At 39.4% G+C, this 27,472-nt stretch overlaps 1 pseudogene; it reads left to right on the forward strand.

Moving 5' to 3' along the window:
- The first annotated feature begins 16,861 nt into the window (after nt 1-16,861).
- Nucleotides 16,862-17,693, forward strand: LOC109555001 (small ribosomal subunit protein eS1-like; annotated as a pseudogene).
- The last annotated feature ends 9,779 nt before the right edge of the window (nt 17,694-27,472 follow it).

Below are 27,472 nucleotides of genomic sequence, written 5' to 3' on the forward strand. Positions count from 1 at the left end.
GTGGGCTCTCTCTAGTTGTGGAATCACAGGCTCTAGAGTGCCCAGGCTCAGCACTGGCAGTGTGTGGGCTTCTCTAGTTGTGGCACACAGGCTCTCTAGTTGCAGCGTGTGGGTTTAGTTGCCCCATGGCATGTTCCCCCACCAGGGATCAAACCCATGTGTCCTCTGCATTGGAAGGTAGATTCTTGACTGGGACCAGCATCTACAATCTAGGTTTAAATTTTCCCTTTACTCCTCTGGTCATAGGAAAATCCTCGAGATCATAGGTACAGGCTGAAAAAAAAACATAGTAGTATGATAAGAGGCAGATCAAGATAGTTAACACTCTGCCCATGCAACTTATTTTTGCCTTCGATGGTGGAAAGTTAAGTGTGGTGATGACCATCTGAGGCCCACTAGACAACCAGGCAAAACATAATGCTACAGTTTTTGCTGGGTGATTGATATTATGTAGAAGAACAAGGGTACTGCAACATGGCGGGGCAGAGAAGAGCATGGAAGGAATTTGGGGGAATCTCCTGGGTTATTCTGTTGTCTTACAAGTATGCCCACAGGTAAAGCATAATGGTCCACTACTAGAACCATACAAGTAGGGCAACTGAGAGCTCAGATCCCTCAGGAATGAAAACTGGATCATACCACTCAGGTAAGCATCCTACATAACAAACAGCTTCCTACCAGGAGAATTGATAGGTGCCAGAAAAGTGGTGTTTATAAAGTCTTATGAATTATATATTTTATGCATATTTGATACAAATAATATTGAGCATAACATGTTTAAATAGTGATATCCCAAACTAGCTTGCCTTGGTTGGTGGTGGACTATATTTCACTGTGTTACCCATGAGGTATCAAAGCCCTTTACAAAAGGAAAATCTTATAAATTTGGGTTCCTAGTAGGGACAGACCTCCAGCCAAAGAGGAGATAAATTCATGTTTCTTCCCTGCCTCCACTCTTGCTCCCAACTCTTGTCACTGCATTCAGAACCATGTGGTGTTAGGGAAAGGACAGAGTCAGCTGAAAGTCCACGAACACAGAATGCTCAGGTTAAGGAAATATAGTTATTCTCAGCCCTTAAACACCACCTTCTATTCATCTCCTGAAGGTCTTTGTTCTTGTTCCCATGGCCTGTAGTGAGCTTAGCCTGTGTCCTAAATCTCTATTACATGCTGATGGTAGACATCACTAAACAATTAAGGCATGATTTCCCATTGAGCTAGACTGGTTACACAGTTGCAAATTGTTTGGGTTGGAAGTTGAGATGAAATCTATTTAGTGTCTTGCATTTTCCTAGTATCAGGAAAAGGACTTAGAAACAACTATAGGAAAGCCTGATCACTTGGTCACTCATTTCTTAGTAGGCTGACAGCAAAAACATAAGGGTACACAGTTGTGTCTATATATTCTAATGCCAGGAAACAAGCAAAAAAATAGATGTAGAGTGAGGGCAGTAGAGCAGAGAGCAAAATAAGCTATTAACTAAGTGAAGGCAGTGCTTTTCTAATTCACCCAGTATTAGGAAAGACTGCTGAATAAGCATCTATAGTATTAATCAATAGGTTATTATCCCATTTGATAAAAAGTGACCAATTAAGAAGTGCAAGAAAGTGCAATTATATGGCCATTCATCACCTAGAGGAAGGGAAGGGAGATTACAGGCATAAAATAAACACTACAGCATCATAGAAAGTACTTCAATTACACTATTGGTCTGTCATACAAATAATTAATAATAAACAAATACTATTAAGAATACCAGAAGCCAGAAATTCCCTGGAGGTCCAGGGGTTTAGGACTCTGTGCTTTCACTGCTATGGGCCCAGATTTGATCCCTGGTTGGAGAACTAAGATTCCCACAAGTCACCTAGCCAAAAAATAAAAAGAATACAAGAATTCAGAAAAAAAGTTTCCTTTAATGTTAACCCTAAACAAACTTTACCATTATTGATCTACAACAGCTATATCACTAACCATCAACATCAATGGGCTCAAGATTTTTCAGACCCAGCTGCCTTTTCCAGCTCCACCAGCCTCAGTTCAGTTCAGTCAGTTCAGTCGCTCAGTTGTGTCTGACTCCTTGTGACCCCATGAATTGCAGCACGCCAGGCCTCCCTGTCCATCACTAACTCCTGGAGTTCACCCAAACTTACGTCCATTGAGTGGGTGATGCCATCCAGCCATCTCATCCTCTGTCGTCCCCTTCTCCTCCTGCCCCTAATCCCTCACAGCATCAGAGTCTTTTCCAATGAGTCAACTCTTTGTATGAGGTGGCCAAAGTATTGGAGTTTCAGCATTAGCATCAGTCCTTCCAAAGAACACCCAGGACTGATCTCCTTTAGAATGGACTGGTTGGATCTCCTTGCAGTTCAAGGGACTCTCAAGAGTCTTCTCCAACACCACAGTTCAAAAGCATCAATTCTTCGGCACTCAGCTTTCTTCACAGTCCAACTCTCACATCCATACATGACCACTGGAAAAACCATAGCCTTGACTAGACGAACAAGCCCCACAATGTCTGAAAACACCATAAGGAGAAAGCACTCTTTGCTGCTCATATCTGATAGAAATCAAGAGCTGGACTTTGCTAGACTATCTATTAACAAATTCAGTGAAAATGTTTATCTCAGCAATATTGCAAAGGATAAATATGGTACTTAAAAAAAATCAGAAACCTTAACTTCAAAACTGTCCCATTAGAAAACCACATATTAATTCAAAATACGCAGCAGGCAAATAAAATATTTTTGGAATTTTTTCCTGAAAATTTCTTCATAGCTTGCCTTTGAAGCAAAGAATTAAATGTTGTCTCGTAATATCATAATTTATTTTTTAATCTAAAAAGATAATGTCTGGTTTATTCACCTTCTGTTTTGACTGTCCTTGGCTCTGAAAGACTTTTGGTAGTTTCCAAAATGTAAATTCATCTTTAAGAACAAAAGGAATTCAAACTGTGTCCCTCATGTTTGAAGATTCCCTCCAAATACTTTGTGCAGTAGTTGCTTCCCTGGAATATGTTTAATTTTTCCATATTATTTATTTATTTATTCACCCACCTAGTTATTTGACAAATGTATACTGATACCTATTCTCCTGGTAGATTTCCTCTAGAGGATGGAGATGCAGGACTAAATAAACAAACAAGAGAAAAAGGTGTCTGCCTTGAAGTAGCTTATAGAAAAATAAGGTGAGATAAACAATAGACAATAAACATAATAAATAATATATAGTAGGTCAGAAGATAATAAGTGCTACAAACAAAACAAAAGATGAAGAGGGAAAGGGGAATGGGAGCCATGAAGGTTGGGGGTAGAAAGTTGTAGTAAAGAAGAGGTGACAGCTTGAGTTGAGGTTTAAAGTAGTGAGAGTCTGCCTTCTGGATATTTGGGGTAACTTCTATAGGGAGGGGAAAAGAAGTAAAGAACACATTTGATATGAAAGAACAACAAAATCAATGAGGATGAAATGGATTGAATAAAGGGAGAGTAAAAGGAGAAGAGGGGGCTTCCCTGGTGGCTCATTCGTAAAGAATCTGCCTGCCAATGTAGGAGACTCAGGTTTGATCCCTGATCTGGGAAGATCCCTAGGAAAAGGAAATGGCAACCCACTCCAGTATTCTTGTTGGGAAGTCCCATGGACAGAGGAGCCTGGTGGGGGTTGCAAAAAAGTCAGACATCACTGAGCAACAAAACAGCAAAACAAAAAAAAGGAGATGAAGGCAGAGTAGTAATTGAGGACAGATCATGTAGACTGATGTAGGTCTCTTGGCTTTTATTCTAGATAATTTGGGGGGCTATTACAAGGTTTTGAGCAGAGGTATTACATGGAAGATCCCCTGGAGAAGGAAGTGGCAACCCACTCCAGTATTCTTGGAGTGAGTGTCCTGGAGAATCCCCATGGACAGAGGAAACTGGCGGGCTACAGTCCATGGGGTCACATGGAGTTGGACATGACTGAGCGCACATGCACACATGCACACACTACATGGCTTGATTTATATCTAAAAGAATCAATCTGGGAGTTCGACTTCTAGAATGTCTAAGTAGTTCCTATTGGACCTGCCTTTCCATAGCAACTATAAACTCTGGAAAAAAACTGAATGCCCAGGAAAGTGAACAAAAGTGGGGGCTGGAGGGCACATGGAGAGGTTGGCACTTAGAAGAAGAAATGAATGGGGTTGAGAGTCCCCTTTGCAGGTTTCAGCCCCAGAGCAGGCTGAATGTGCACCATAAAGTGGCTAAAACACTGACTGAGAACCTGTAGTCTTTCCAGCTTTAAAAACTGGAAATAGAACTGCCTTATGACCCAGCAATCCCACTGCTGGGCATACACACTGAGGAAACCAGAATTGAAAGAGACACGTGTACCCCAATGTTCATCGCAGCACTGTTTATAATAGCCAGGACATGGAAGCAACCTAGATGTCCATCAGCAGATGAATGGATAAGAAAGCTGTGGTGCATATACACAATGGAGTATTACTCAGCCATTAAAAAGAATACATTTGAATCAGTTCTAATGAGGTGGATGAAACTGGAGCCTATCATACAGAGTGAAGTAAGCCAGAAAGAAAAACACCAATACAGTATACTAATGCATATATATGGAATTTAGAAAGATGGTAACAATAACCCTGTGTATGAGACAGCAAAAGAGACACTGATGTATAGAACAGTATTTTGGACTCTGTGGGAGAGGGAGAGGGTGGGATGATTTGGGAGAATGGCATTGAAACATGTATAATATCATATATGAAACGAGTCGCCAGTCCAGGTTCGATGCACGATACTGGATGCTTGGGGCTGGTGCACTGGGACGACCCAGAGGGATGGTATGGGGAGGGAGGAGGGAGGAGGGTTCAGGATGGGGAACACGTGCATACCTGTGGCGGATTCATGTCGATATATGGAAAAACCAATACAATATTGTAAAGTTAAAAAAAAAAAAAAAAAAGAATTAGAGTACAAAGGCTGGGCAACCATGGCCTCAGCAGCTCTGGCTGATGACTTGAATTCCTTGTGTGCAGGGCAGACTCCAAGCAGCTGAGCTAAATGTCAAAAGAAGCAGAGAAGAAATTAAATGAGACTTGAACAATAGCCCAAGAGACAGACTTAATGTATGATCAAGGGGAACACCTACTTATGGATGAGAGGGAATTTCTTACTGAAGAGTTAACATTTATGCTGAAATCTACAGGATAAGAAGGAGGAAGCCAATGAAGTCTAGAGGGGAGGGGAGAGGGAGAAATGGAATTCCAGGCTTTGGAAACACCATGACAGGAAATTCAAAGTCAGGAAAGAGCCTGGTGTCTTCCAGGAAATGTAAGGAGGCAAAAATGTGGAATATATTCATGGAGAAATGGGTCAATTGATACTAAAACAATAAATGCTCTAAATATGAGGTAGGGAAAAAGCATTAAAATTCATGTTGATGTATGGCAAAACCAATACAATGTTGTAAAGTAAAAAAAAATAATAATAAAGAAATGATAAATGGTTAAACAAACAAAATTGATCTCTATCCTCAAGGTGCTTATAACCATGTCAGGGAGACAAACATGAGAATGTCAACGAAACAACTGAACTTCAATACCAGACAGCACGTAGTTGGCCAATGTTTTGAGTTTTCAAATCATATTTGCAAGAATCATCTTATTTGGTCCTCATAATAGTCTCATGAGGCAGGTACTCTTATTGTTACTATGCTTATTTAACCTGGTTGTTTTCTCTCTGTCCTCACAAGATAAGCCCTATGAGGGCAGAGCCAGACCTGTTCTCCTAGGCACAGCTTTGAGTTCAGAGAAGTGCTCAGTAAATCCTTGTTAAATGCTTAAGTTTAACAGATTGGAAACTCAAGGCTTTGAGGGGACAGGACTTACATGGTCAAGGGAACACAGCATATCCAGGATGGAATCACCTAGAATTCATGGCTCTAGTCTCCTGGGCCAATATTATAACTTGACCAATGATACTCAAATTGCTCTCCCTATCTCTTTCTCTCCATCACTCTTTCCCCTATTTTCTCCTTCCTTTTCTCTTTCCTTCCTTCAAGTAGCAGAATGCTTTGCTTTCAAACAATTTTTTTTTTCACTTGGATATGGAAACAGAGGGCTTCCCAGGTGGTGCTTGTGGTGAAGAACCCACCTGGCAGTGTAGGAGACATAAGAGACATGGATTCAATCCCTAGGTTGGGAAGATCCCCTGGAGGAGGGCATGGCAACCCACTCCAGTATTCTTGCCTGGAGAATCCCATGAACAGAGGAGTCTGGCAGGCTACAGTCCATGGGGTCACAAAGAGTTGAACATGACTAAAGCAACTTAGCACACACATAGAAGCAAAAACTGCAGTTATAAATATATTATAAATATTTTATAAATTCAATGTTACAGGATTTATTATATCAGTCACTGACAATGATGACAGTTGTTGTGATGGACATAGAAATTAAGCATCAACTGTCTAGATGATAGTGGCTGTCATATGACAGGCCTGCCATCCAATTTATTAAAGAATTTTGTTTTGAATGCCCAGTATTGAGAAAATCCAGATGAATCCTAAGAAGTGTATTAGCTAAAAATAGTAACAGGTGTTAAATAGTGTGCCAGCAATCTTAGGATGCTTAAACTCAACTGATTCTGAAACATAAAAGAGGATTAGGAAAGGAAGTCTTTATTTTAAATTTGAATCACTAACAACATTTGTTAACTTCCATGCCATGTTGTTAATACAAAAATCTGACAAGAAGCCTTTAGCCTGCTGCAATCCTTTATACTATGATAATACTTTCATAATGCAACATGTTATGTGTACGTTTGTCATTGCAAACTGACTATTAAGCAGAAAGTGAGAACAAGCAATGATGATATGATTGTCTTGTCTTGCATTTCATTGGGCCCAATACATGTGTTCCATGATCCTCCTCTTATTTGTACAATTTTGTGTGAGTGAACCCACACAGGCTTGAAATAAAATGATGAGTGGAGACCTATAACTTCTCTAATCAGTGATATATGTCCATAAAGCTCAAACCCATAATAGAGGTGATAGGAAGAGTTATATTCTGAGATCTGCCCTCAAAACTGTTGTATACTACATATGGAAATATATCTATGGCTTTTAGTGTTCTCAAACATGGTACATTTGAGTGAGCTTATTATGTTTACTATAGGAAATTCCATGGACAGAGGAGCCTGGTGGGCTACAGTCCATGGGGTCGCAGAAGAGTCAGACCCAGCATAGGTTAACAAAGAATTTAGGTGTGGTTTTCTAAAATTAAATTTAATCCAAAATATTTGTACCCTTGAAGCACTTCAAAGTAGTCCAAGGGTTCTATAAAACTAAACCAGGCCCTATAGCACTATGCTTCCCCCTAAGCTACCTCCAATGTAGGTGGGATGACTTTGTGGTGGGGTAGGCAGCTATGGCCTGGCCAGCCCTGGCAATGAGGTATTGTAGGAATTTTCCTCCAGTGTTCCAGACATGGATGTGCATTTGCCAACCATCTCATGCACAGCCCCTGGGAAAAAAGCAATAGTCTTTTGCTTTCCAGTTTAAATGCATTGCTCTGTTCATCAAAATTTAGTTGGAGAACTGAGGGAATATTTGAATTTTTATAGTGTTGTTAATATTCTTTGCCTTTCTAGTTAGCCTATCATCAATCTATAAGGAGAGATTCTGGAATGTCGATTTGAAGGCTATGTGATTAAAGTAGGTCATTTGGTTTCATTAACTTAATAACTGAATAAATAATTTCTCAGAAATATCTGTCACCAATGCTTATTTGTCTTTATATCAATATTTTTCAATGAAATCGAGTGTTTTTTATGCTCATGTAAACGTACCCTTGTAAAAAGTTTACAAGAAAAGGACATTATCCTTCCCCTATTTTGTGGGGGAGGATAAATGTGTGAGAGAGACAGATGAAGGAGTTGGACTCTGATTAGGTGGTTTGCCTTTTCCAGCCTTAACAGATCTGAGGTAGAAGATTCCTCTTAGTCATGACAGTTCACAGTGCAGTAATTCTCAAAGTCAGTGTGGGAATGGAGCCATATCAAATTCTTAAGGGCCTTGTGTATAGCTTGAACATCTGGGAACATTAATATAAGTGCTTTCTCATAGCTTCTCAGCCTACTTAAATCCTACTGAGCTTTTGGGCGTGCTTCCATAATATATCTCAGACCTTTCTTACTTCTTATTCATCAACCATTCATCCTTTCTCTGAACTTCTACAGAAGTTACAGGGCCCATACTACTTAACCTAGCTTAATAAATAGACCAAAAGGTATGACTCAGAAAAATGTACTTCATCAGAAGTTCAAAGACATAGATTTTGGTTTGTGCCCATGTGCCCCATTGGGCAAGTAACTCACTTATTTTGATTCCTGTCTATTAAAGGGGTATAGTAGTAATAATTCTACCTTCCTCGTAGGGCTGTTTTGAGGGTCAAATAAGATGATTCTTGTTCAGTTGCTAAGTTGTATCTGACTCTTCGTGATCCCCACAGGACTGTAGCCTGGCAGGCTCCTCTTCCACAGGATTTCCAGGGCAAGAATACAGGAGTGGGTTGCCATTTCCTTCTCCAGGGGATCTTCCTGACCCAGGGACTGAACCCATGTCTCTTGCATTGGCAGGCAGATTCTTTACTACTGAGCCACGTGGGAAGCCCAAATAAGATGTGCCAGGGTCCAGCCTTGGCTGATCCAGGGAGTTCGAAGCGGGGACGGCGTCGGCGAGGATCAGGATACAATAGCTTCAATTAGATATTAATTAAAGATGTAAAGAGTAATAGAATGAGGATAGCTCAGTAGGAAAATTCAGTGGAGAAAAGAGGCTGAGTAGCTTGGTTTACGCGGGAGACCAATAAAACTTCAAGACAAGAAGCTTGCACCACTTACGTAGGCCACAGGTGTCCTTCCATTCTCCCGAAGGAGAGGAGACACTGAGACCTCCCCGGTCGGATCTTAGAAGCCCAGGCAAAATTAGTAAGCTTGGTGGGTTCCACGCTCCAGATGGAGACTCAGCCAGAGTGAGAGAGAGAGCGACATGGGGAGACCAGTATTTTGAGAAACTGATCCCAAGTCTTTATTTTCCATAGTCTACTTTTATACACTGAGATGTTATGCAAAAAGTCACGCAGGGTCAGCAGTCCTGACTTTTATCAAAGTCAGGTGCTTCATACAAATGTATACAGAGGTCTTAGGGGTGTTACATCATCTTCTGGCCAGGGGGCCTGCTGACAATTTATGACCCTCTCCTTGTGACAGCGGTCAGTCAACCAGGACACTTATTTCTCCAGGGGTGATTATTCTTAAAACAGACGCCACCCAAATAAAGTTACATTCCTATAGGGTGAGGGTGTAGTGGGTTTTAGTTAAGGAAAGAATTTACTTAGCCTAAGGTCTAACGTGATTAATATCAAAGGTTAATACTTATTTCTTCTATATATTCATTAACGTGTGTAAGGGCAGGGGATGTGGAGACTTAGCAACAAACATTGGCTCAACAAATGAAAAACCCTTCACCAATACAATTTCTAATCAGCCCATTATACTTATACTAATAGTTTTCTAACTTTTCTAAGGAACCTGTTTTTAGAAGGTTTAAAGCATCTCGTGCCTCTCACGGTTGGGAGGCTGTGAGCAATCACATGTGGCCGGGCAAGCCTGTCAGGCAGGCTAGAGAACCTTCAGAGGAGTTTGTAGGTTAAAACACTCTTGTCACGCCCAGGAGTTTTTATTAACTGGAGCTCTAGGTTAACTCCTTCTCTGAAAGAGGTGGTGGGGGACAGCCCCCCATAAAGTCAGAGGTGTAGGTGGGGGCACAAAGTAGTAAAGCAGGCAGGCTCTGGTTATGGGGCTAGATGCTCGAGGATTTCCAGGGGGACTCCTGAGGCCCGATCCTGCCTTTGCGTATGTCAAGCCTCCTTCCTCATGACTTTTGCCATGGGCAGAGTGCCTCACTCTGGCCCCCAACAAAGATGATTCTTAACAAATGTTTTTTTTGAAACTCAAAGTGTTGAACAACTACATGCTCGTATTGAAGTTTAGTTGTTTCATTGACATTATCAGTTTTGTCTCCCTCATATGGTCATAAGCACCTTGAGGATACAGATCAAATTTGAAGTTTTTTTATTTCCTTAGAGTGCTGCATATATAATAAATATTTAGAGCAGTTATTGTTTTTGTAATTATCATTTACAGTTACATAGTGTTTCGTTGTGGCTAAAGCATTTTCACATACATTATATCCATTTTTATATGCCAGCAGACTGAGATTCTGGGAGACACAGTGACTTTTCCAAGGCCACCAGTTAGTGTATTACACAAGTCTGCATGCTTGCAGTCTGTGGCTTTTTTCACTCTGTGATTAGATCTTTTGCAGTCTGGGCACTATAAAAAAGGTACTTTGGTCTATCAGTTCATGCAGTTCTGGTTATTGAAGAGATTTGACTTTGTAAACCACAGAAGTCTTCTGGGAGTGACATTATTGATTCTCTACAGCTGACTGCACCTGTGCCTTTGACTGCTTTATTTTCTCTCTCAGTATACCAGCGAGTGTAGTTAGAGTATGGCATGTACCCAGAGTGATGCCTGGTTTGGGATGTCTCCATTTCAATGAAGCCAGTTCTTAATTTTTGAGATGGTGAATTTTCCAGGGTCTCTGTTGGGCTGGTCTTTTCCCTATCTGCTAAGGCCCACTTTTTGTACATGTCACTGTGAGCTAGAATTCTGATCAGAAGGTTAGCAAGCAAGGAGAAGTGAAGGTGACCAATTTCAGTCCTAAAATGTGATCCTTTTTCACCACTCTGCACAAAATGTTTTAGAGAAGAGGTTGAAGTTATTGGATAATCACTCATTTAAAAATTATCTGGGTATTTTCCCCCTCCTGGTCCTAATTTAGTATTGATCGGTCCTAATTTAGTACTGACTGTGTCATCCAAATTAATCCCAAACAAATGTGAACAGTCAATGAAAAAACATTGTATGCTGATTATTATAATTAAAACCTGAATTTAAGTCAAAATGTGCTGTTTAAATGACCCTAGAGTTTGACTAGGAATGATGATAATGGGGATTCAGTGGGCTACTGACAAGACCTTCACAAAATTCTCATCAATTTCTATAATGTTTTTGACATTTCATCAAAGCTCAGGAGGAAGTGGAGCAATTATTTATTTGACTTTAAAAATCACAGGGTGTCAGAATGCACTCAAGTGACTTCAAATAAAATGCTTTGAAAAAGAAGAACTGCAGTGGCTGCATCACAACTGAAATTAGAGCAAGTGTCAATATGTCAGCTGCAAAGTGACAGGTCTTGCACAAGGCACTTAAGGTTAATGAGAGATGTTTAATTTGGCCAGAGTTACCAGAAAACTTCCAAGATGTGACCTCATCTTAGAAAAGGGCAACTTATGGCAGGGATCTAGAGGAAGGAGATGTAGCTTTTAAGCAGCAAATTTCTATCATAACAGTACTATTGTATTAGTGTAAGTGTTAGTAATAATAATAATACAGCTGCCATTTGTTTGATGTGTACTATGTGCCAGGCCCTGCACACTAAAGCATGGACCCATGTGACCTGATTTGTCCTCACTCAACCTTATGTTGCTCCATTTACTTCTGAGCAAGCAAAGGCTTAGGGATTGAAAAGCTGGGATTTGAACCTGTGTCTGTCACAGTGTGGAGCCCAGTTTTCTAATCCTTTATCTATGACATGGGTCTTGTGTCAGATCTAACATTTACTGTACTGTTGTGTGACCTTAGAGAAGGTACTTTCCCTCTCTGGAAATATCTCCATCTGTAAAATGAGGGAACTTAACTGTGGGTTTTCCTATCTCTAGTCTTTTAAGAATGAATGGGTACGTGACCTTTGGATAGGGTGAAGTGTTGTGGAGGAGTAGCGGGCAGGAACTGGTATGGAAAAGGTATGCAGGTGAAACAGGAACTGAGAGCTTGGATGGGCACTCTTGCTCTGTGATATGAGCCCCCACTCAGCTGCAGGCTAATTTGTACTTTTATCAACAGCCTTTGTTATTCTGGGCTTCAGACAGGCCTAGAGGGAGGGAGAAGAGTAACTGGACATGTGGAAAGAAGGTTCTTGTTTGGTGTTTCCTCTTATTATCACACTAGTCTTTGGAGGTGAGCACATCCCAGTGGTCTGAGTCTGAACACATGGAAACAAAATGAAAGCCCTACACTGAAAGTCAAGAAAGTGGCAGTTGCAAAATGCTGATGGGGAGGCAAAAAAAGTTTTTTTTTTGTTTCTTTTTTTCCAGCCATTAACAACTTCTTAATATAAGTAATTCAAATGTAATATATAATGTTTTTAATATTTAATTTTGTAGAAAATTAGATATATGTATACATAAAAAATGAAATTTAAAAGTATCCACAATCCTACTGCTTAGAGAACAGCTCTTGATATTTTCATCTATATTGTGACAGACTCCAGATTAAAAAAAAAAAAAACAACTAGGCTATTACCAGAGTGTTTCATAATCTGCTTTCCATATGTGTTCCACTCCATCCAAAAGTTTCCGTACTTTTATAATCATCTTTATAACTGTTTTCTAGGGCCTTGAGTACCATAAAAATACATACTACTATACCTTATGTTCTTAGTATTACAGTCTGTAATACTTGTTACCTACACAAATATCTTTTACTACAGGATATTTTTGTATGGTGGATTCCAAAGAAATGTACATGACATGTTCTGAGGCATTTTCCTTTCTCATTCAAATATTTCCAGAATGTTTCTCTATTTCTCATCACCTTTGGGCAGGAGTGGGATGGGGTGGGGGAACCAATCCTGTTATTTAGATTGCTTTTTTTTTTTTTAAAGGTGATTATTTGATATTAGTAACCTAGACTGAGAATGGAAAAGATAATATGGGTAATTCTGTACTATCATTCCCTGACTCATGACTGGTAGCACATTGTTTAGTCACCAATTGTCTTTGCTGATAATACTTTTAATCAGTTACTGGCTGATTATGTAGTTTTATTTCTCACTATATTTGTAAAAAGAAAAATTTTCAAGAACCAACTCCAAATTATACTATTTTTTCCCTTTATCTCAATTTGCCTTTTATCCTGAGAGATTTTTAGAAGAGTAATTTGGTGTTATTTTGTGTAACCATTTGTTCTCTGAGGTGGATCTCTTTAATTTTTAAGGATGATTGTGGTCTTCTCAAGGTCAGGCCAATTTTAAAATAGAATTTTCCTGAATATTATATTTTAGTGTTCTGAGAGAGGCAGTTTTCACACTCCTGAGGGACAAAGATTTCTGAAAACCTTTTTGATGGAAACTATGGTTCATAATGATCAAAGTCTCCTCCCAACCTGTTACTTTCTTTGAAAAGCTTAAAAGTACGTTGTTCCTCCCCTGAGTATATCCCCTAGCAAAATTCTTGCACATCTGCACAGAAGACATGTACCAGAATACTCGTTATGAGTCATAGCAAAAATTGTATCTTAACTGTTCTATCAATGGGAGAACAGATAAATATTATAGATTTTTATATGCTACCTGCATTAGCATGAGTGAATTTCAAAATACCCCAATATAAAATGTTTTTGGTGTTAAAAAATAAAATTAAAAAAATTGTCAAGGAAAAAACTGCTGTATGATAAATATGGCAAAATATAATTTATACAAAGTTTAAAACTATGTAAAACATTTCTGTTTAGACAAGCTAAATTATACTACTTTAACAAACACTCTGAAATCTCAGTGACTTAGATCCATGATACGTCCAGCTCCGATTATCTGGGGCCTCTGTTTATGAGTAATTCAGAGTCTCAGGCTGATATAAACTTCATTTTGTCACATGCTTCACTGATCACTTTACCAGTGGGAAGCAGATAAAGTGACTTGCATGGTAGTTCTTAAAGCTTCTCCCTGAAAGAGGAACATTTCTTTTTCACTTATATTTCATTGTCTAAAGAAAGTTACATAGTCACACTGAACTTCAAAGGACTAGGAAGTATAATCTTACTATGTGAGTGTAAGATCACCCCAAGTATTTGGTTGTTGTTGTTTAGTTGTTAAGTCGTGTCTGACTCTTTGCAACACCATGAATTGCAGCACACCAGGCTTCCCTGTCCTTCACTATCTCCCAGAGTTTGCTAAATTCATGTCTATTGAGTTGATGATGCCCTCCATCCATCTCATCTTCTGTCACCCCTTCTCTTCCTGCCCTCAATCTTTCCCAGTATCAGAGTCTTTTCTAATGAGTCAGCTGTTCGTATCAAGTGGCCAAAGTATTGGAATTTCAGCTTCAGTATCAGTCATTCCAGAGAATATTCAGTGTTGATTTCCTTTAGGATTGTGTTTGGTGGATAACTCTAGCAACTACCAGACTAAACAGTACTCTGTAGTGCAGATGGACATATGCAAGTATGGTAAAAGTACACAGTTCTGAATGGAAATACTGAACACGAAATTCAGATTAGTGATACCACTGTGGATGAGAGGAAGAAGAGAGTGGGATGGGATGAGAAAGCTGAATAACTGATATCTGCCTCTTCAGTTAACTCTGTTCTCCACTCTGCTCTCTGCCAGGGGAGGCTGACCTGTATCAACTGCATAAACTGGTTCTCCATGTTCTGTGGCTTCAGGAAGGATTTGGACAATGGGGAAGCCAGTAGGAATTCAGAAAGAGGGTAGAGAGTATTCTTCTGTCTCCTTCTCTGTGAAGTCCCCTCAGACTGCCTATGTTTGACCAGAGGTCTCTGCTACACTCAAAGAGGCCAATTCTACATGATATTCTTTGGATTCCAGGCATATCTCCTTTTCTTATCCCTTTGGGCCTAAGGATGGTAACAGCTTTTTTGCTAATACTCCCAAATTTCTGCACTGTTTTTTGTAGCTCTCTCATACCCACACCTTGGTAAATAGTCATTTTTCTATCAAAATCTCTTGGAATGATCTCATATTGAGTGTGTCACTATGTTTCTTGTTGGGACCCAGATGGATACATAAACAAGAGGTCTTATGTTTATTTCATATGCTGAGTTGTTGGCACATAGGTGTTCATTATAATAGTCTCTATGCTTTTGGGTTAAAGACCTAAATGTAAGACTGGATACTATAAAACTCCTAGAGAAAAACATAGAACACCCTTTGACATAAATTGTGGCAATATTTTTTGGAACTATCTCCTATGCTATGCTATGCTAAGTCACTTCAGTCGTGTCCGACTCTGTGTGACCCCATAGATGACAGCCACCAGGCTCCCCCATCCCTGGGATTCTCCAGGCAACAACACTGGAGTGGGTTGCCATTTCCTTCTCCAATGCATGAAAGTGAAAAGTGAAAGGGAAGTCGCTCTGTCGTGTCCAACTCTTAGCGACCCCATGGACTGCAGCCTACCAGGCTCCTCCGTCCATGGGATTTTCCAGGCAAGAGTACTGGAGTGGGGTGCCATTGCCTTCTCTGAACTGTCTCCTAGAGTAATGGAAATAAAAACAAAAATAAACAAATGGGGCCTAATTAAACTCAAAAGCTTTTGCACAGCAAAGGAAACTATAAACAAAATGAAAAGATAATCTACAGAATAGAAGAAAATATTTGCAAATGGTGCAAGTGACAAGGAATTACTTTCAAAAATATGCAAACAGCTCAATATAAAAAATAAGGAGACAACCCAATCAAAACTGGGCAGAGGATCTAAATAGAAATTTATCCAAAGAAGACATGCAGATGGCCAGCAGGCACATGAAAAGATGCTCAACATTGCTAATTATTAGAAAAATACAAATCAAAACTACAATGAGATTATTACCTCATTCCTGTCAAAATAGCCATCATCAAGAAGTCTATATAAAATATTTCATAATTAAAGAACAAACTGCAAAATTTCTGTCAAAGCACACCACAAACATCACACACAATACCCACCCCCTCAAAAACCTTTAAAATTCTATTCTTTAAACCTATTCTATTGACAGTTTCTAAATATAGAATGGTGATTAAAGTTGTTCTTTGTTCCTTTTCCCTTTGTGATTTTGTTTCATAAAAATAAAGCAAAATAAATAAACAATAAACAATAGAAGTTCTGTTAGCTGACCTCTGAGTGGTTTCTGGGTCCTCTATAATACATGTAATACTTGTAGCACATGTAAAGCTCATGGCTAGTAGGCATCTCCTTGTGTGCTTATGTGGTCCTTTCCCTACTGGTTGAGGAGTATGCTTATCAAGAATCATTTGCATATTTGCAAATGTTTTATATGCTAATTAAACTTGATATAATAACAATTCAATTAAATGTCAAAGAAACCAATGTGATATAACTATAAAAATAAAGCTTTTTTTTTTCATGCAGGAATGCTCAGATAAAAGCCTTGGGAAAGCACAATAAAGGTGAGCTCTAAAATAAATCTGTATTAATCTGGAGTGAGCAAGAAAATAAAAAATTTGTAAAAATATTATAAAAATTAGAAGACCTCTCCCAGATTGTTTGTTGCTTTTTAAGTTATTGCTCCAATGCAAATAAAATGTAACTGGAAATAATAATAACAGAAATGTAACTAGAAATAAAATGTAACTAGTATTCACTGTTAGTATGCATTTCATAAGGATGAGGAACAGGACTCTGGATACATCACAAGAGAAGACCTTGGCTTCACCTTACAGGACTAGTTAAGGAATATACACTTTCATGTTTTATGTTAAAAATATGGAAAAGAACTACAAAACTCTAATAAAAGTAATCAAAGCTCTAAGTAAATGGAGATGTTCCATATGCATGGATAGGAAGAATCAGTATTGTCAGATGTCACTTCTTTCCAATTTATTTTATATATTCAATTTAGTCCCAATTAAAATCCCAGGAAAGCCCTTTTGGCTCTGAGTGGCAACATGGCGGTCGGCAAGAACAAGCACCTTATGAAAGCAGGCAAAAATGGAGCCAAGAAGAAAGTGGTTGACCCATTTTCTAAAAAGGATTGGTATGATGTGAAAGCATCAGCTATGTTCAATATAAGGAATATTGGGAAAACATTGGTCATGAGAACTCAAGAAACCAAAATCGCATCTGATGGCCTCAAAGGTCATGTTTTTGAAGTGAGTCTTGCTGATCTGCAGAATGATGAAGTAGCATTTAGAAAATTCAAGCTAATTACTGAGGATGTTCAGGACAAAAACTGCCTGACTAATCTTCATGGTATGGATCTTACCCGTGACAAAATGTGCTCCATGGTCAAAAAGTGGCAGATCATGATTGAAACTCACGTTGATATCAAGACTACCAATGGTTACTCTGTGTGGGTTTTAATAAAAAAAAAAATGCAACAATCAGATTCGGAAGACCTCTTATGCCCAGCACCAGCAGGTGCGCCAGATCCACGAGAAGATGATGGAAATCATGACCTGAGAGGTGCAGACAAATGACTTGAAGGAGGTGGTCAATAAATTGATTCCAGATAGCATTGGAAAAGACATAAAAAAGGCTTGCCAATTTATTTATCCGCTCCATGATGTCTTTGTTAGTAAAAATGCTGAAGAAGCCCAAATTTGAATTGGGAAAACTCATGGAGCTACATGGTGAAGTTAGTAGCTCTGGAAAAGCTACTGGGGACGAGACAGGTGCTAAAGTTGAATGAGCTGATGGATATGAGCCACCAGTCCAAGAATCTGTTTAAAATGCAGACTTTTAATGGTGACAAATAAAAGATCTTATTTGTGGTAAAAAAAAAAATCCCAGGAAATTATTTTGTGGACATTGACAAACTGATTCTACAGTTTTTAAGTAAAAGCAATAACCATGGATAGCTAACATAACACAATCCTGAAGGAGAAGACAAAGTTGGATTGACACTACCCAAGACTTACAATAAAGCCACAGTAATTAAGAAAGTGTGGTTTTAGTGAAAGAATAGAAAAATTATCAATGGAATAGAATAGAGAGCACAGAAATAGACCCAATTAACAAAGGAACAAAGACAATACAATGAAGAGAAAATAGTCTTTTCAATGAAAAGTGATAAAATGACTGGACATTGACATCCAAAAAAAAAAAAAAAAAAAAGAATCTAGACACAGATCGTTCTCAAAAATTAACTCAAAATAGGTCACCTACCTAAGCAAAACATGCAGGATTACAAAATTAATAGAATATAACATAGAAAATGTAGATGACCTTGGGTATAACAATGACTTTTTAGATACTGTTCCAAAGGCATGATCTATGATAGAAATAATTGATAACTTAAACTTCATTAAAATTATAAACTTCTGTTCTGCAAAAGATACTGTCAAGAGAATGAGAAGACAAAGCACAGACTGGCAGAAGATATTTGCAAAAGACATCTGACAAAGGACTATAGCTCAAAATATATAAAGAGCTCTTGAAACTTAACAGTAAGAAAACAACCCAATTAAAAAATGGACAAGAGACCCGAAGAGGACCTCATGAAAGAAGATATATACATGATGAATGAACATATGAAAAGATGCTCAACAACATATATCATTAGGGAATTGCAAATTAAAACCACAATGAGATATTGCTACACAAGTATTGTTGTTGTTGTTCAGTTGCTAAGTCATTTCCAACTCTTTGCCACCCTGTGGACTGCAGCACAACAGGCTCTCTGTCCTCTACTATCTCTCAGAGTTTGCTCAAAATCATGCCTGTTGAGTCAGGGATGCTGTTTAACCATCTCATCCTCTGCTTCCCCCTTCTCCTTTTGCCTTCAATCTTTCCCAGTATCAGGGTCTTTTCCAATGAGTCAGCTGTTTGCATCAGGTGGCCAAAGTATTGGAGCTTCAGCTTCAGCATCAATCCTTCTAATGAATATTCAGGGTTGATTTCCTTTCAGACTGACTGGTTTCATCTCCTTGCAGTCCAAGGGACTCTGAAGAGTCTTCTCCAGCTCCTCAGTTTGAAGATAACAATTCTTCAGTGCTCAGCCTATTTTATTGTCCAACTCTCACATCCATACATGACTACTGGAAAAACATAGCTTTGGCTATATGGACCTTTGTTGGCAAAGTAATGTATCTGCTTTTCAATATGCTGTCTAGGTTGGTCATAGCTTTTCTTCCAAGGAGCAAGCGTCTTTTAATTTCATGGCTGCAGTCACCATCTGCAGTGATTTTGAATCCCAAGAAAATAAAATCTGTCACTGCTTCCACATTTCCCCCTTCTATTTGCCATAAAGTGATAGAGATAAATGCCATGATCTTGGTTTTTTGAATGTTGAGTTGCAAGCCAGCTTTTTCACTCTTCTCTTTCACCCTCATCCGGAAGCTCTAGGTCTGCTTCACTTTCTGCCATTAGAGTGGTATCATTTGCATATCTGAGGTTGTTGGTATTTCTCCTGGCAATCTTGATTCTAGCTTGTGCTTCATACAGCCTGGCATTTTGCACGATGCACTCTGCATATAAGTTAAATGAGCAGGGTGACAGTATACAGCCTTGTGATACTCCTTTCCCAATTTTGAACCAGTCTGTTGTTCCATTTCCAGTTCTAATTTGCTTCTTGACTTGCATACAGGTCTTAGCGGAGAGATAAGGTGGTCTGGAATTCCCATCTTCTTAAGAATTTTCCAGTTTGTTGTTATCCACACAGTCAAGGTTTAAATGTATTCAATCAAACAGAAGTAGATGTTTTTCTGGAATTCCCTTGCTTTCTCCATGATCCAACAGGTATTGGCAATTTGATCTCTGGCTCCTCTGCCTTTTCTAAACCCAGCTTGTACATCTGGAAGTTCCAGGTTCATGTACTGTTGAAGCCTAGCTTGAAGGATTTTGAGCATTACCTGTTGGCTTTTGAAATGAGTACAATTGTCTGGTAGTTTGAACATTCTTTGGTACTGCCCTTCTTTGGGATTTAAATGAAAAGTGACATTTTCCAGTCCTGTGGCCTCTGCTGAGTTTTCCAAGTTGGCTGGCATATTGAGTGCAACACTTTAACAGCATCATCTTTTAGGATTTTAAATAACTCAGCTGGAGTTCCATCACCTCCACTAGCTTTGTTCATAGTTATGCTTTCTAAGGCCTACTTGATTTCACACTCCAGGATGTCTGGCTCTAGGTGAGTGATCACACCATCGTGGTTATCTGGGTCATTAAGACCTTTTTTGTATAGTTCTTCTGTGTATTCTTGCCACCTCTTCTTAATCTCTTCTGCTTCTGTTAGGTCCTTACAATTTCTGTCCTTTATTGTGCCCATCCTTGCATGAAATGTTCCTTTGATATCTCTAATTTTCTTGAAGAGACCTATAGTCTTTCCCATTCTATTGTTTTCCTCAATTCCTTTGCTCTGTTCCCTTAAGAAGGATCTCTCATCTCCTTGCTAGTCTCTGGAACTCTGTGTTCAGGGCATATCTTTCCCTTTCTCCCTTGCCTTTTGCTTCTCTTCTTTCCTCAGCTATTTGTAAAGCCTCCCCAGACAACCCCTTTGCCTTCTTGCATTTCTTTTTCTTTGGGATGGTTTTGGTCACTGCCTCCTATACAGTGTTATGAACCTCCGTCCATAGTTCTCCAGGCACTCTGTCCACCAGATCAAATCCCTTGAGTCTATTTGTCACCTTCACTGTATAATTACAAGGGATTTGATTTAGGTCATACTTGAGTGGTCTAGTGCTTTCCCCTACTTTCTTCAATTTAAGTCTGAATTTTGCATTAAGGAACTGATGATCTGAGCCACAGTCAGCTCAGGTCTTGTTTTTGCTGACCGTTTAGAGCTTCTCCTTCTTTGATTATGCAAAGAACATAATCAATCTGATTATGTTTTGGTGTTAACCATCTGGTGATGTCCATGTGTAGAGTCATCTTTTGTGTTGTTGGAAAATGGTGTTTGCTATGGCCAGCATGTTCTTTTGAAAAAACTCTGTTAGCCTTTGCCCTACTTCATTTTGTATTCCAGGGTCAAGTTTGCCTGTTTCTTCTGGTATCTTTTTTAAAAAATTTATTTATTTATTTATTTTTTAATTGAAGCATGATTGCTTTACAGAATTTTGTTGTTTTCTGTCAAAACCTCAACATGAATCAGCCATAGGTATATATATATCCCCTCCCTCTTGAACCTCCCTCCCATCTTCCTCCCCATCCCACCCCTCTAGGTTGATACAGAGCCCCAATTTGAGTTTCCTGAGCCATACAGCAAATTCCCGTTGGCTATCTGTTTTACTTATGATAATGCAAGATTCCATGTTACTCTTTCCATACATCTCACCCTCTTCTCCCCTCTCCCCATGTCTGTAAGTCTGTTCTCTGTGTCTATTTCTCCACTGTTGGCCTGCAAATAAATTCTTCAGTACCATCTTTCTTGATTCCATATATATGCATTAGTATACAATATTTATCTTTCTCTTTTGGAGTTACTTCACTCTGTAATAGGCTCTAGGCTCATCCACCTCATTAGAACTGACCCAAATGTGTTCCTTTTTATGGCTTAGTAATATTCCATTGTGTATATGTACCACAGCTTCTTTATCCATGCATCTGTCAATGGAAATGTAGGTTTCTTCCATGCTCTAGCTACTGTAAATAGTGCTGCAATGAACACTGGGGTACATGTGTCTTTTTTAATTTTGGTTTCTTTTAGGTATATGCCTAGGAGTGGGATTTCTGGGTCATATGGTGATTTTATTCCTAGTTTTTTAAGCAATCTCCAGACCTTCTTCCATAGTGGCTGTATCAGTTTACATTCCCACCAAAGGTGCAAGAGTGTCCCTTTACTCCACATCCTCTTCAGCATTTATTGTTTGTAGAAGTTTTGATGATGGCCATTCTGACTGGTGTGAGGTGATATCTCACTGTAGTTTTGATTTGCATTTCCCTAATAATGAGCAACTGCAGCCATGAAATTAAAAGACGCTTACTCCTTGGAAGGGAAGTTATGACCAACTTAGATAGCATATTAAAAAGCAGAAACATTACTTTGTCAACAAAGGTCCATCTAGTCAAGGTTATGGTTTTTCCAGTGATCATGTATGGATGTGAGAATTGGACTGTGAAGAAAGCTGAGTGCCGAAGAATTGATGCTTTTGAACTGTGGTGTTGGAGAAGACTCTTGAGAGTCCCTTGGACTGCAGGGAGATCCAACCAGTCCATTCTGAAGGAGATCAGCCCTGGGATTTCTTTGGAAGGAATGATGCTAAAGCTGAAACTCCAGTACTCTGTCCACCTCATGAGAAGAGTTGACTCATTGGAAAAGACCCTGATGCTGGGAGGGATTGGGGGCAGGAGGAGAAGGGGATGACAGAGGATGAGATGACTGGATGGCATCACCGACTCAATAGATGCAAGTTTGAGTAGACTCCGGGAGTTGGTGATGGGCAGGGAGGCCTGGCATGCTGCAATTCATGGGGTCACAAAGAGTCGGACATGACTGAGTGACTGAACAGAACTGAATAATGAGCAATATTGAACATCTTCTCATGTGTTTGTTAGCCATCTGTATGTATTCTTTGAAAAAATGTTTGTTTAGGTCTTTTCCCCACTTTCTGATTGGGTTGTTTGTTTTTCTGGTATTGAGTTGTATGAGCTGCTTATATATTTTGGAGATTAATATTTCCTCAGTTGTTTCATTTGCTATTATTTCCTCCCATTCTGAGGGTTATCTTTTCACTTCACTTATAGTTTTCTTTGCTGTGCATAAGCTTTTAAGTTTAACTAGGTCCCACTTGTTTACTTTTGTTTTTATTTCCGTTACTCTAGGAGGTGGTTCATAGCGGATCTTGCTTTGATTTATGTCATCAAGTATTCTGCCTATGTTTTCCTTGAAGAGTTTTATAGTTTCTGGTCTTACATCTAGGTCTTTAATCCATTTTGAGTTTATCTTTGTGTATGGTGTTAGGAAGTGTTCTAATTTCATTCTTTTACATGTAGCTGTCCAGTTTTCCCAGCACCACTTATCAATGTGGGAGACCTGGGTTCGATCCCTTTGCTGGGAAGATCCCCTGGAGAAGGGAACAGCTACCCACTCCAATATTCTGGCCTGGAGAATTCCGTGGACTGTATAGTCCACGGGGTGACAAAGAGTCAGACACGACTGAGCAACTTTCACTTCCACTTTCTCCTATAATGATGAGGACACTTTTTAGGGGTGTTAGTTCTAGAAGGTGTTTTAGGTCTTCATGGAACTGGTCAACTTCAGCTTCTTTGGCATCAATGGTTGGGGCATAGACTTGGATTACTATGATGTTGAATGGTTTGCCTTGGAAACAAGTTGAGATCATTCTGTCATTTTTGAGATTGCACCAAAGTACTGCATTTCAGACTCTTTTGTTGACTCTGAGGACTATTCCATTTCTTCTAAGGAATTCTTGCCCACAGTAGTAGATATAGTAATCATCTGAATTAAATTTACCCATTCCTGTATATTCCTAAGATGTCGATGTTCAATCATGCTATATCCTTCTTGACCACATCCAATTTACCTTGATTCATGGACCTAATAGTTCAGGATCCTATGCAGTATGGTTCTTTACAGTGTTGGAATTTACCTTCACCACCAGACACATCCACAAGTGAGCATCATTTCTGCTTTGTCCCAGCTGCTTCATTCTCTCTGGAGCTATTTGTAACTGCTCTCTGCTCTTCCGCAGTAACATATTGAACACCTACTGACCTGGGGCGGGGGTGGGGTGGGGAGCTCATCTTCCACTGTCATATCTTTTTGCCTTTTTGTACTGTTCATGGGATTCTTGAGGCAAATCATGGAGTGGTTTGCCATTTCCTCCTCCAGTGGACCACATTTTGTCAGAACTGTTCACTATGTCCTGTCCATCTTGGGTGGCCCTGCGTGGAATTAGCTCATGGCTTCATTGAGTTATGCAAGCCCCTTTGCCACGACAAGGCTGTGATCCATGAAGGGAACACAAGTATTAGAATAGTCAAAATTCAGAGCCCTGAGAATGCCAAATGCTGATGAGGATGTGGAGTAATAGGAACTGTCATTCACTGCTGGTGGGAAAACTACATGGTACAGCTATTTTGTAAGACTGGCAGTTTCTTACAAAAGTAAACATTCTCTAATATTATCCAGTAATCATATTCCTTAGTATTTTCCAAAAGAATTGTAAACTGATGTCCATGCAAACGGAGAAGGCAGTGGCACCCCACTCCAGTACTCTTGCCTGGAGAATCCCATGGACAGAGGAGCCTGGTAGGCTGCAGTCCATGGGGTCGCTAAAAGTCTGACACGACTGAGCGACTTCACTTTTGCTTTTCACTTTCATGCACTGGAGAAGGAAATGGCAACCCACTTCAGTGTTCTTGCCTGGAGAATCCCAGGGACGGGGGAGCCTGGTGGGCTGCCGTCTATGGGGTCACACAGAGTCGGACACGACTGAAGCGACTTAGCAGCAGCAGCAGCAGTCCATGCAAGAACCTGTACCTGGGTATGTATAGTGGCTCAATTCATAATTGCCCAAACCTGCAGTCAAATGATGTCCTTCAGTAAGTGATTGAATAAACAAACTGTGGTACTTTCAGACAGTAGAATATTATTCAGAGCTAAAAAGAAATGACCTATCCAGCCATGAAAAGAGATGGTGGAATCTTACTGGAAGTGCACATTACTAAGTGAGAGAAGCCAATTTGAAAAGACTCTGTATGCTCTAAAGAGTAATCTATTAAAAATATTTAGCATAATTTTTAATTCTTATTTCAACTGACTTTTTAGACTGCTTACAATAAATAAGAAGTCTTCTATATTTGCATTAAAAAAGACAGAATAAATACAGATGCCCCTTGAACAACATGAGTATTAGTGGGACTGACCCCACAGGCAGTTGAAATTCTGCTTTTAACTGTATAGTTCACCCTCCATACCTGTATGTGCACATCTGTAGATTCAACCAACTGTGGATTATTTGTTCTATACACATTTGTTGAAAAAAAAATCCACATATAAATTACCCATGCAGTTCAACTCATTTTCAAGGTTTCAACTGTATGTCAATATTTTAAAATCCCTCATCCCTGGGTGGTATATCACAGATGGATTTTTAAATTTTTTCTTTACATTTTTTTCATTTTTCATATTCTTTTACAATAAATGTTTACAATTTAAAGGTTATCTTTAAAATATCAAAGATAATGTGGAAAAGTAAAAATAGCCTGGACTGTAGGGTAATTCTTTAGTATTTACCTCAAGAATCCTTCTAGTATTCTGACAGTTGTAACATTTAAAAACTATATTTGAAACTAATGTCCTATCCTGGTGTGACTACTTTGATATTGCAGCATGTTTTTTGTTTGTTGCTTTGTCCTTTTGCCATGAGCAGTTAAGTGTCTGAAGTTCCTTTCTGTTGCCCACATGATGTGTTATGGATTCTAGAAAATTTTATGTCTTCTTGGCAGTATGGCAAAAATTGCCTGTTTGTTGTAAATATCAGTTTGTTGGGAGATATTCATAATGTTGGGTTTATGCACTGTCTGTAAATCCACTCCTTCCTCTTTTGCCCGAAGATATACTTGGAAATAGAGTGTTTCATCACTTAAGTAATTTTCCACAAAATATCAGAAATAAATTAGAGGAGAAAGGAGTACACTCAAGTGAAATATATTGAATATAATTATGTATATGTACTACAGAAACTGAACTTGAGAGAGAAAAGAGCATATTTTTCACAAGATGCTCCAAGGGGAAAAGAAAATGCCATACTTTAGTAGAGAGAGAAATTTAGGAATGAAGTGTTCAAAAGCTGAAACAACCAGTGGATATAACTTTCAAGAACCAACTTGTTTCTAATAAAATACCAGTCAGTGAGAGAGCCAGTGTATGGTCATCCTCAAGTTGTCTTGTTCTCAGTTGGCCTGCTATAGTCAGTCACCTTTGGCTACCAGTGTTCGGTCCAGGCTTCTAGTATTATGATTCCAATGGGTAGGAGGGGCATGGGTATTCTTATGCTGAAGGCAATCTTTGATGCCCCCGTATCAGTTTATTTCTACTCCTGAGTACTTATCATGTGTCAATATGTGCACTTAATTCTGGAATGTACAGTCTAGAAGGGAAGACTCTTCTGCATAAAACCTGTCAAGCCCAGGCAAACGGTAGTTGTCAGTAGAAAGGCAAAGTACTGCCAGTATGTGTGGGTAAAGAGGGAAAACAGTTTGGTGAATGGAGAGGAAGGTAGTGGCTTCTCAGCTGATACTTGCAGGACCAAATGCACTCAGGGTCCAGTGGGAAGCTTGCTTTGTTTGACATTTGGAATGCAAAAGTAGGAAGTCAAGAAACACCTGGAGTAACAGGCAAATTTGGCCTTGGATTACAGAATGAAGCAGGGCAAAGGCTAATAAGAGTTCTGCCAGGAGAACGCACTGGTCATAACAAACACCCTCTTCCAACAAGACAAGAGAAGACTCTTCACACAGACATCACCAGATGGTAGACACTGAAATCAGATTGATTATATTATTTGCAGCCAAAGATGGAGAAGCTCTATACAGTCAGCAAAAACAAGACCAGGAGCAAACTGTGGCTCAGAACATGAACTCCTTATTGCCAAATTCAGACTGAAATTGAAGAAAGTGGAGAAAACCACTAGACTATTCAGGTATGACCTAAATCAAATCCCTTATGACTATACAGTTGCTGCTAAGTCACTTCAGTCTTGTCCGACTCTGTGCGACCTCGTAGATGGCAGCCTACCAGGCTCCTCCATTCTTGGGATTCTCCAGGCAAGAATGTTGGAGTGGATTGCCATTTCCTTCTTCAATGCATGAAAGTGAAAAGTGAAAGTGAAGTCGCTCAGTTGTATCTGACTCTTCACGAACCCATGGACTGCAGCCTACCAGGCTCCTCCATCCATGGGAGTTTCCAGGCAAGAGTACTGGAGTGGGTTGCCATTGCCTTCTCCGATGACTATACAGTGGAAGTGAAAAATAGATTTAAAGGACTAGATCTGATAGACAGAGTGCTTGATAAACTATGGATGGAGGTTTGTGACATTGTACAGGAGACAGGAATCAAGATCATCTCCAAGAAAAAGAAATGCAAAAAAGCAAAATGGCTGTCTGAAGAGGCCTTACAAATGTCTGTGAAAAGAAGGGAAGCGAGAAAACAAAGGAGAAAAGGAAAGATATATCCATCTGAATGCAGAGTTCCAAAGAATAGCAAGGAGAGATAAGAAAGCCTTCCTCAGCAATCTATGCAAAGAAACAGAGGAAAACAATAGAATGGGAAAGACTAGAGATCTCTTCAAGAAAATTAGAGATACCAAGGGAATATTTCATGCAAAGATGGGCTCAATAAAGAACAGAAATGGTATGGACCTAACAGAAGCAGAAGATATTAAGAAGAGGTGGCAAGAATACACAGAAGAACTGTACAAAAAAGATCTTCACCACCCAGATAATCACGATGGTGTGATCACTCACCCACAGCCAGACATCCTGGAATGTGAAGTCAAATGGGCCTTAGGAAGCATCACTATGAACAAAGCTAGTGGAGGTGATGGAATTCCTGTTGAGCTATTTCAAATCCTGAGAGAGGATGCTGTGAAAGTGCTGCA

This window comes from Bos indicus, chromosome X (genome assembly GCF_029378745.1).
Source record: "Bos indicus isolate NIAB-ARS_2022 breed Sahiwal x Tharparkar chromosome X, NIAB-ARS_B.indTharparkar_mat_pri_1.0, whole genome shotgun sequence".
Lineage (NCBI taxonomy): Eukaryota > Metazoa > Chordata > Mammalia > Artiodactyla > Bovidae > Bos > Bos indicus.